The sequence below is a fragment of the Notolepis coatsorum genome (genome assembly GCF_963971535.1).
Source record: "Notolepis coatsorum genome assembly, chromosome: 8".
NCBI classification, from domain to species: domain Eukaryota; kingdom Metazoa; phylum Chordata; class Actinopteri; order Aulopiformes; family Paralepididae; genus Notolepis; species Notolepis coatsorum.
Genome location: NC_140172.1, coordinates 26674470 through 26682254, shown reverse-complemented (window position 1 = coordinate 26682254; position 7785 = coordinate 26674470).

Genomic DNA, 7785 nt, shown 5'->3' with positions numbered 1-7785 from the left:
AGAATCAAGAGGTTTATTTGTCACATACATACCAGGGCATACAGTGAAATGCGGGTGGTCTTGCCCGCATTGATTGTGCAAAATACAATAATAAAATAGAATGAAATAGGCATCAAAAAAATTAAATAGATAAGACACAAGATATTCATGGTAAAAAAAAAGACATGCTAGGTTCCTGAGAAACTGGTTCTTATATACACTACTATGCAATATACAATTTACAATGTTAACTCTTAGAGTATCTAAACCTTAAAAAAATCATGTTAACCACCTCTCTACCACCTCTCCCCACAATTACAAAACGACACTGTAACTTTTACTTAAGCAAAATGTAATCAAAGTAACTGTATATATAGTACATATAGTATATGCAGTATGTATAGTACATATAGTATATACAGTACATACAGTACATATAGTACATATAGTACATATAGTACATACAGTACATACAGTACATATAGTACATATAGTACATACAGTATATATAGTACATACAGTATATACAGTACATATAGTACATATAGTACATATAGTACATACAGTACATATAGTACATACAGTACATACAGTACATATAGTACATATAGTACATACAGTATATATAGTACATACAGTATATACAGTACATACAGTACATATATTATATACAATATATATATAGTACATATAGTACATACAGTATATATAGTACATACAGTATAAACAGTACATACAGTACATATATTATATACAGTATATATAGTACATACAGTATATATAGTACATACAGTACATACAGTACATATAGTACATACAGTACATACAGTACATATAGTACATATAGTACATACAGTATATATAGTACATACAGTATATACAGTACATACAGTACATATATTATATACAATATATATAGTACATATAGTACATACAGTATATATAGTACATACAGTATAAACAGTACATACAGTACATATATTATATACAGTATATATAGTACATACAGTACATACAGTACATATATTGTATACAGTACATATAGTACATACAGTACATATATTATATACAGTATATACAGTACATACAGTGCATATAGTACATATAGTGCATACAGTATATACAGTACATACAGTACATATAGTATATATAGTACATACAGTATATACAGTACATACAGTACATATATTATATACAGTACATATAGTCCACACAGTACATATATTATATACAGTATATACAGTATATACAGTGCATACAGTACACATAGTATATACAGTGCATACAGTACATACAGTACATATAGTATATATAGTACATACAGTATATACGGTACACACAGTATATATAGTACATACAGTGCATACAGTATATATAGTACATACAGTATATATAGTACATACAGTATATACAGTACATACAGTATATATAGTACATATAGTACATACAGTACATATAGTATATACAGTACATATAGTACATATAGTATATATATTATATATACAGTGCATATAGTATATACAGTACATACAGTACATATAGTACATATAGTATATACAGTACATATAGTATATACAGTACATACAGTACATATAGTACATATAGTACATACAGTACATATAGTATATACAGTACATATAGTATATACGTCACACATGCGCTGTAAATAACTATGTACAGATACCGAGATGTCACTCCATGTTACCTGCTATCTGTTACTGCACAATGTTGTTTCTTCTTTTGATTCTATTATATGTACCACTGTATTGCACATCGTTGCGGGCAAGACCACCCGCATTTCATTGTATACCTGTATGCCGTGACAATTAAAACTCTTGACTTGACTTGACTTGATATACAGTACATACAGTACATATAGTACATATAGTACATACAGTATATATAGTACATACAGTACATATAGTATATACAGTACATATAGTATATACAGTACATACAGTACATATAGTACATATAGTACATACAGTATATATAGTACATACAGTACATATAGTATATACAGTACATACAGTATATATAGTACATACAGTACATATAGTACATATAGTACATACAGTATATACAGTACATACAGTATATATAGTACATACAGTACATATAGTATATATAGTATTAGATCGTTTTGCACTGAATAACACTATGAGCGTCACGGCTAAAACAGAATACATCTTCAAGAAGGCTATGCAACGTTTGTATCTTCTAAGAAAGTTGAATAGTTTTGCTGTGAGTAGGGATACTTTAGAGCTGGTATACAAAAGTCTTGTTGAAAGTGTTATAACTTTTGAAATCTCAACCTGGTATGGAAACCTGGGCCCGGCAAATATTGTCTGATCCTTTGACAAGCTCCTTTCCACCTGGTTCCCCTAGCCCCCAAAAACATATTTAAGAAATCTGTCATCCCACATGCCAGTGCTCTGAATTCTTAGCTTTGAATTTTACCCATGGTACTGGTTAGGTACCTGCAGCTCTGTCTGTCTGTCTGTCTGTCTGTCTGTCTGTCTGTCTGTCTGTCTGTCTGTCTGTCTGTCTGTCTGTCTGTCTGTCTGTCTGTCTGTCTGTCTGTCTGTCTGTCTGTCTGTCTGTCTGTCTGTCTGTCTGTCTGTCTGTCTGTCTGTCTGTACTGATGTTCATGTTTGCGTAGGCATCTTTGTAGAAATATGTGTTATTTTCAAAAACATATCTTATTATTCGTACATGTGCACGTCCTTCATGTGTATGGCGTTATTTACTGTCGAGGGGGGGATATCTTTCTTGTATTACACTGCATTATTTTCTTTATCACAGTATTGTGTTACGGACCACATACTGTACGGTGTAGATGAAATCCTTTTAGAAGAAGCCGTGGTCGATAGTGTCACACGCTATGTGATTTGATGAAAGGTTCAATTGTGCAGTCTGATGTGTACAGCTCCCTAATCACAGACTTACATTTCAGTGACAGCTCAAATAAATTACCCCATTACAACTGCCCACCTGCCCTCTCTACACAGTATTGATATAATTTTATGGCTGGTTGAGAAAGACAGACAGAAAGAGAGATGGTAGCAGCAGGTTGAGAGAATGCTGGAGGATGCGTTTCTATAGCCATGTAATAGCATGTATAACTATAAATGTATTCATTCAATCTTTATTTAATCTCAAAAGATCATTGAGAGCAAGCTCTCATTTACAATGCCGTTGAGAGGTGAATGAATGAATGAATGAATGGTACAATACATAATACAAAAAAAAACAATATAGAAACAGAAAAGTCCATGTATAAAGGTAGCGGTATAAAGAGCACACTTTGATCATTAGGAAATAATACACAGTCCCATAAATAAGCATTTCTAAGATAAAGCCTCAAGAAGCATTGCTTCGTAGCTAGTGTGTTCCAAGCCTTGGTTCCAGTCCTAGATCTATTACAAAAACCCATGCAGCCAAATGAGGCCAGCAAGCCTCCCTTTGCGCACCGCCACCCAGTGAAAGGGGGAAGTGCTCCGTCTGAAAGCCCAATCACACACATACAGCTTTCAGCAGGTGGGGAAGTAACAGCAGCTTGCTCCATCAGGCAATACTACAGAGTTAATGGTGCATAATGGTGTCTTTCTCCATACCAAAGAAGATGTCAATACAGGATGTTTAAGAGCGCTGTTCCTAATTACGCTTTTTAAATTCACCACTGGCGTGATTGATGATTTCAAAAGGGAGGTGTTATTGATCCACTTCACAGACAAGTTCTATTGATTGCGAGCCTAGGGTGAATACAACTTTTTTCCCCTCTCTATACCCCCACTGAGAGAAAGATTCTACAATCAGAGCATCAATGTGACCTACACCGGAGAGGTTGTTTCGGGGGCTAAATCTTCTCTTTTGAAAGCAGTCTGATGCTCAAGGCCTGACATGGTCGTGGTTCTCAAAGTGGGGTGTGTGGACCCCAGAAGGGACCGTCAGAGTGTCATAGTGGGTCCCCAACCATAAAGAACAGTATAATCTCACCATGTTTTGGCTTACTCTCAATCAATGAGCTCAAGCTCAAGATACTGTGTTTGTTGTATTTGATTCCGTCATCATCTGAGACATCAGGATGCACTGTGTCTTCGCACATGTCACCAATTTTTTTTTTATTATTATTTACATTTAACCCTTTCACTACCACACTACCAAAGGGTTAACCCTTTCACTGCGACAATACAGAAGGTTAACCCTTTTCACTGCCACACGGCAAAGGGTTACCATCTGTAGTGTGGTAGTGAAATGATTAACCTTATGTAGTGTGGTAGTGAAAGGGTTAAAGTCTTGATAGACTACACTACAGTGTATAAAATGTATCTGCTTCTGTTGGCCACTGAGAAGCTCCATCCTTGCTCAAGGGCGTCTCGATGCTAGTTGAGAGGAAAAAGCAGTACTAAAGTACAGAGCCCAGCCACCTCTGTCTCTACATAGTTACCCACCTACTCATCCTAATCACTACACTGAAGTGTTACTCCTCCCCTCCCACGCCAAGCTCTGCCCAGCCCTTCGAGGGATTCGAACCGGCAACCTTCCGTTCACACGATCCTTTCCTCTCCTTCAGGGCACTTCTGCTGCCTGGACAAGCACCGTGTTAACCCTTTCACTACCACACTACAGAAGGTTAACCCTTTCACTACCACACTACAGCAGGTTAACTCTTTCACTACCACACTACAGAAGGTTAACCCTTTCACTACCATGCTACAGCAGGTTAACCCTTTCACTACCACACTACAGCAGGTTAACCCCTTCAGTCACGCCCCTCATAAAAAAACCATCCCTGAACCCTACCGTCATAGGCAACTACCGTCCTGTCTCTCTTCTCTCCTTCCTTTCTAAAACACTTGAACGTGCTGTATCCAACCAACTTACTGCTTATCTCTTACAGAATGACCTCCTAGACCCTAATCAGTCAGGCTTCAAAACTGGTCACTCCACAGAGACAGCCCTCATTGCGGTCACAGAGGCACTTCACTTAGCAAAAGCGAAAGGCCTCTCCTCTGTCCTGATTCTCCTAGATCTATCTGCAGCCTTCGACACAGTCAACCACCAGATCCTCCTCGCGGCCCTCGCAGGAATGGGAGTGGCTGGCTCTGCGCTGACATGGTTGTCATCATACCTCAATGACCGCTCCTACCAAGTGTCATGGAGAGGGACCCTGTCGGCCACCCGCCCCCACTAAATCACTGGGTAACATTATCACGTCTCATGGCTTCTCCTACCACTGTTATGCCGACGATACTCAACTCTTCCTCTCCTTCCCTCCCTCAGATATCCACGTCTCTGAGCGGATCTCGGCCTGTCTGTCCGACATCTCCGCCTGGATGACGACCAACCACCTCAAACTGAACCTAAGCAAAACAGAATTGCTCCACCTGCCGGCCAAATCCTCCCCCCTGACCGACCTTTCCATCACAGTCGAGAATGCAGCTGTGACCGCGTCCCCGACCGCCAAGAACCTTGGTGTTGTCCTCGACGACCAGTTGAACTTCTCTGCTCACATCGCAGCGACAACCAGAACCTGCCGATTCCTCCTGAGCAACGTCAGAAGGATCCGCCCCTTCCTGACAAAAGAATCCACCCAACTCCTCGTCCAATCAACAGTCATCTCCCGCCTCGACTACTGCAACGCACTGCTCGCTGGCCTCCCGGCCACTGCCACTAAGCCTCTTCAACTCATTCAGAACGCAGCGGCCCGCCTGATCTCAAACCTACCGAAGTCGGCCCATGTCACCCCACTTCTTAGGGACCTGCACTGGCTCCCCATTGCTGCACGAATCCGCTTCAAGGCCCTCGACCTAGCATACCGTGCGGCAAAGGGAACTGCTCCCGCCTACCTCCGGTCAATGGTCTCTAACTACACACCCTCAAGACCCTACGCTCTGCTTCTTCTGGCCGCCTCAGACCTACTCCTATCCAAGCTCCGGGAGGGTCATCAAAGAGAAGTCGCCTATTGTCAGTCCTTGCCCCACAATGGTGGAATTAACTACCCACCCCAGTTAGGACAGCCGAAACCCGTCCAATCTTTCGCCGTCGACTAAAGACGCACTTCTTCAACCATTATCTGAATTAAAAAAAAGAAAAAAAAATGTATCTAACCCTAACTAACCATACTGTCATGCACTTGTCCTAATAAACTAACCTACACTGTAACACGCAACACTTTGATGAACATTGTTACTCAGCTGATAGAGTTGTGCCCTTCCTGATGGCTTGTCGTACAGAACTTGTAAGTCGCTTTGGATAAAAGCGTCAGCTAAATGACTAAATGTAAATGTACCACACTACAGAAGGTTAACCCTTTCACTACCACACTACAGCAGCTTAACCCTTTCACTACCACACTACAGCAGGTTAACCCTTTCACTACCACACTACAGAAGGTTAACCCTTTCACTACCACACTACAGCAGGTTAACCCTTTCACTACCACACTACAGCAGCTTAACCCTTTCACTACCACACTACAGCAGGTTAACCCTTTCACTACCACACTACAGAAGGTTAACCCTTTCACTACCACACTACAGCAGGTTAACCCTTTCACTACCACACTACAGATGGTTAACCCTTTCACTACCACACTACAGCAGGTTAACCCTTTCACTACCACACTACAGACGGTTAACCTTTCACTACCACACTACAGCAGGTTAACCCTTTCACTACCACACTACAGACTGTTAACCTTTCACTACCACACTACAGAAGGATAACCTTTCACTACCACACTACAGACGGTTAACCTTTCACTACCAGACTACAGAAGGTTAACCCTTTCACTACCACACTACAGAAGGTTAACACTTTCACTACCACAATACAGACGTCTGTAGTGTGGTAGTGAAAGGGTTAACCTTCTGTAGTGTGGTTGTGAAAGGGTTAACCCTTTGTCGTGTGGCAGTGAAAGGGTTAACCTTTTGTATTGTCGCAGTGGAAGGGTTAACCCTTTGGTAGTGTGGCAGTGAAAGGGTTAAGGGAGGGATTTCTATCTCTGTTTTGTCTCCGTGTTTTCACGACAAAGGTGTTCAATTGAAATCACGCGAGGTTCATAATAGAATCAATAGAACTGAACTGCAAAGGCGGAGAGGTTCTCCATCATCACACCAATACTAAGTTCCATTGGCAAGTGCACTTCAAATGACAAAGTGGGCTAGAGAGTGTATATGATGAAATGGTCTGCAGAGAGAGAGAGAGAGAGAGAGAGAGAGAGAGAGAGAGAGAGAGAGAGAGAGAGAGAGAGAGAGAGAGAGAGAGAGAGGAGCTCTTTCTGAAGGCCAAAGTTAATGCAGTCATAGAGAAACTCTGATGCACTTCCACGTACAACCACCGTGTGAGAAAAGCCCTGAGGGAGCAAAGGCCTTGAATGAATTTGAGTGTGTGTGTGTGTGTGTGTGTGTGTGTGTGTGTGTGTGTGTGTGTGTGTGTGTGTGTGTGTGTGTGTGTGTGTGTGTGTGTGTGTGTGTGTGTGTGTGTGTGTGTGTGTGTGTGCGTGCGTGCGTGCGTGCGTGTGTGTGTGTGTGTATGCATGCATGCGTGTGTAAGTGTGTGTGTGTGCATGCGTTTTTGTGTGTGTGTGTGGGAGGGAGAGAGAGAGAGAGAGGCGGGGGGGGGGTCAACCATAAGTGATCCTCAAATATCCTTTGGTGTTCTAGTTCAATTGGAATCCAGCGGTAAGTGTCTCTGCTAAAAGCTCTGTTTTGTTGCCGTTCCTTTGCTGCAGTGTTTTTCAGATTTAGATGATGACAGATTGTGAGCTACCTGATCTCCTTCATCATATTCCCTATAGTG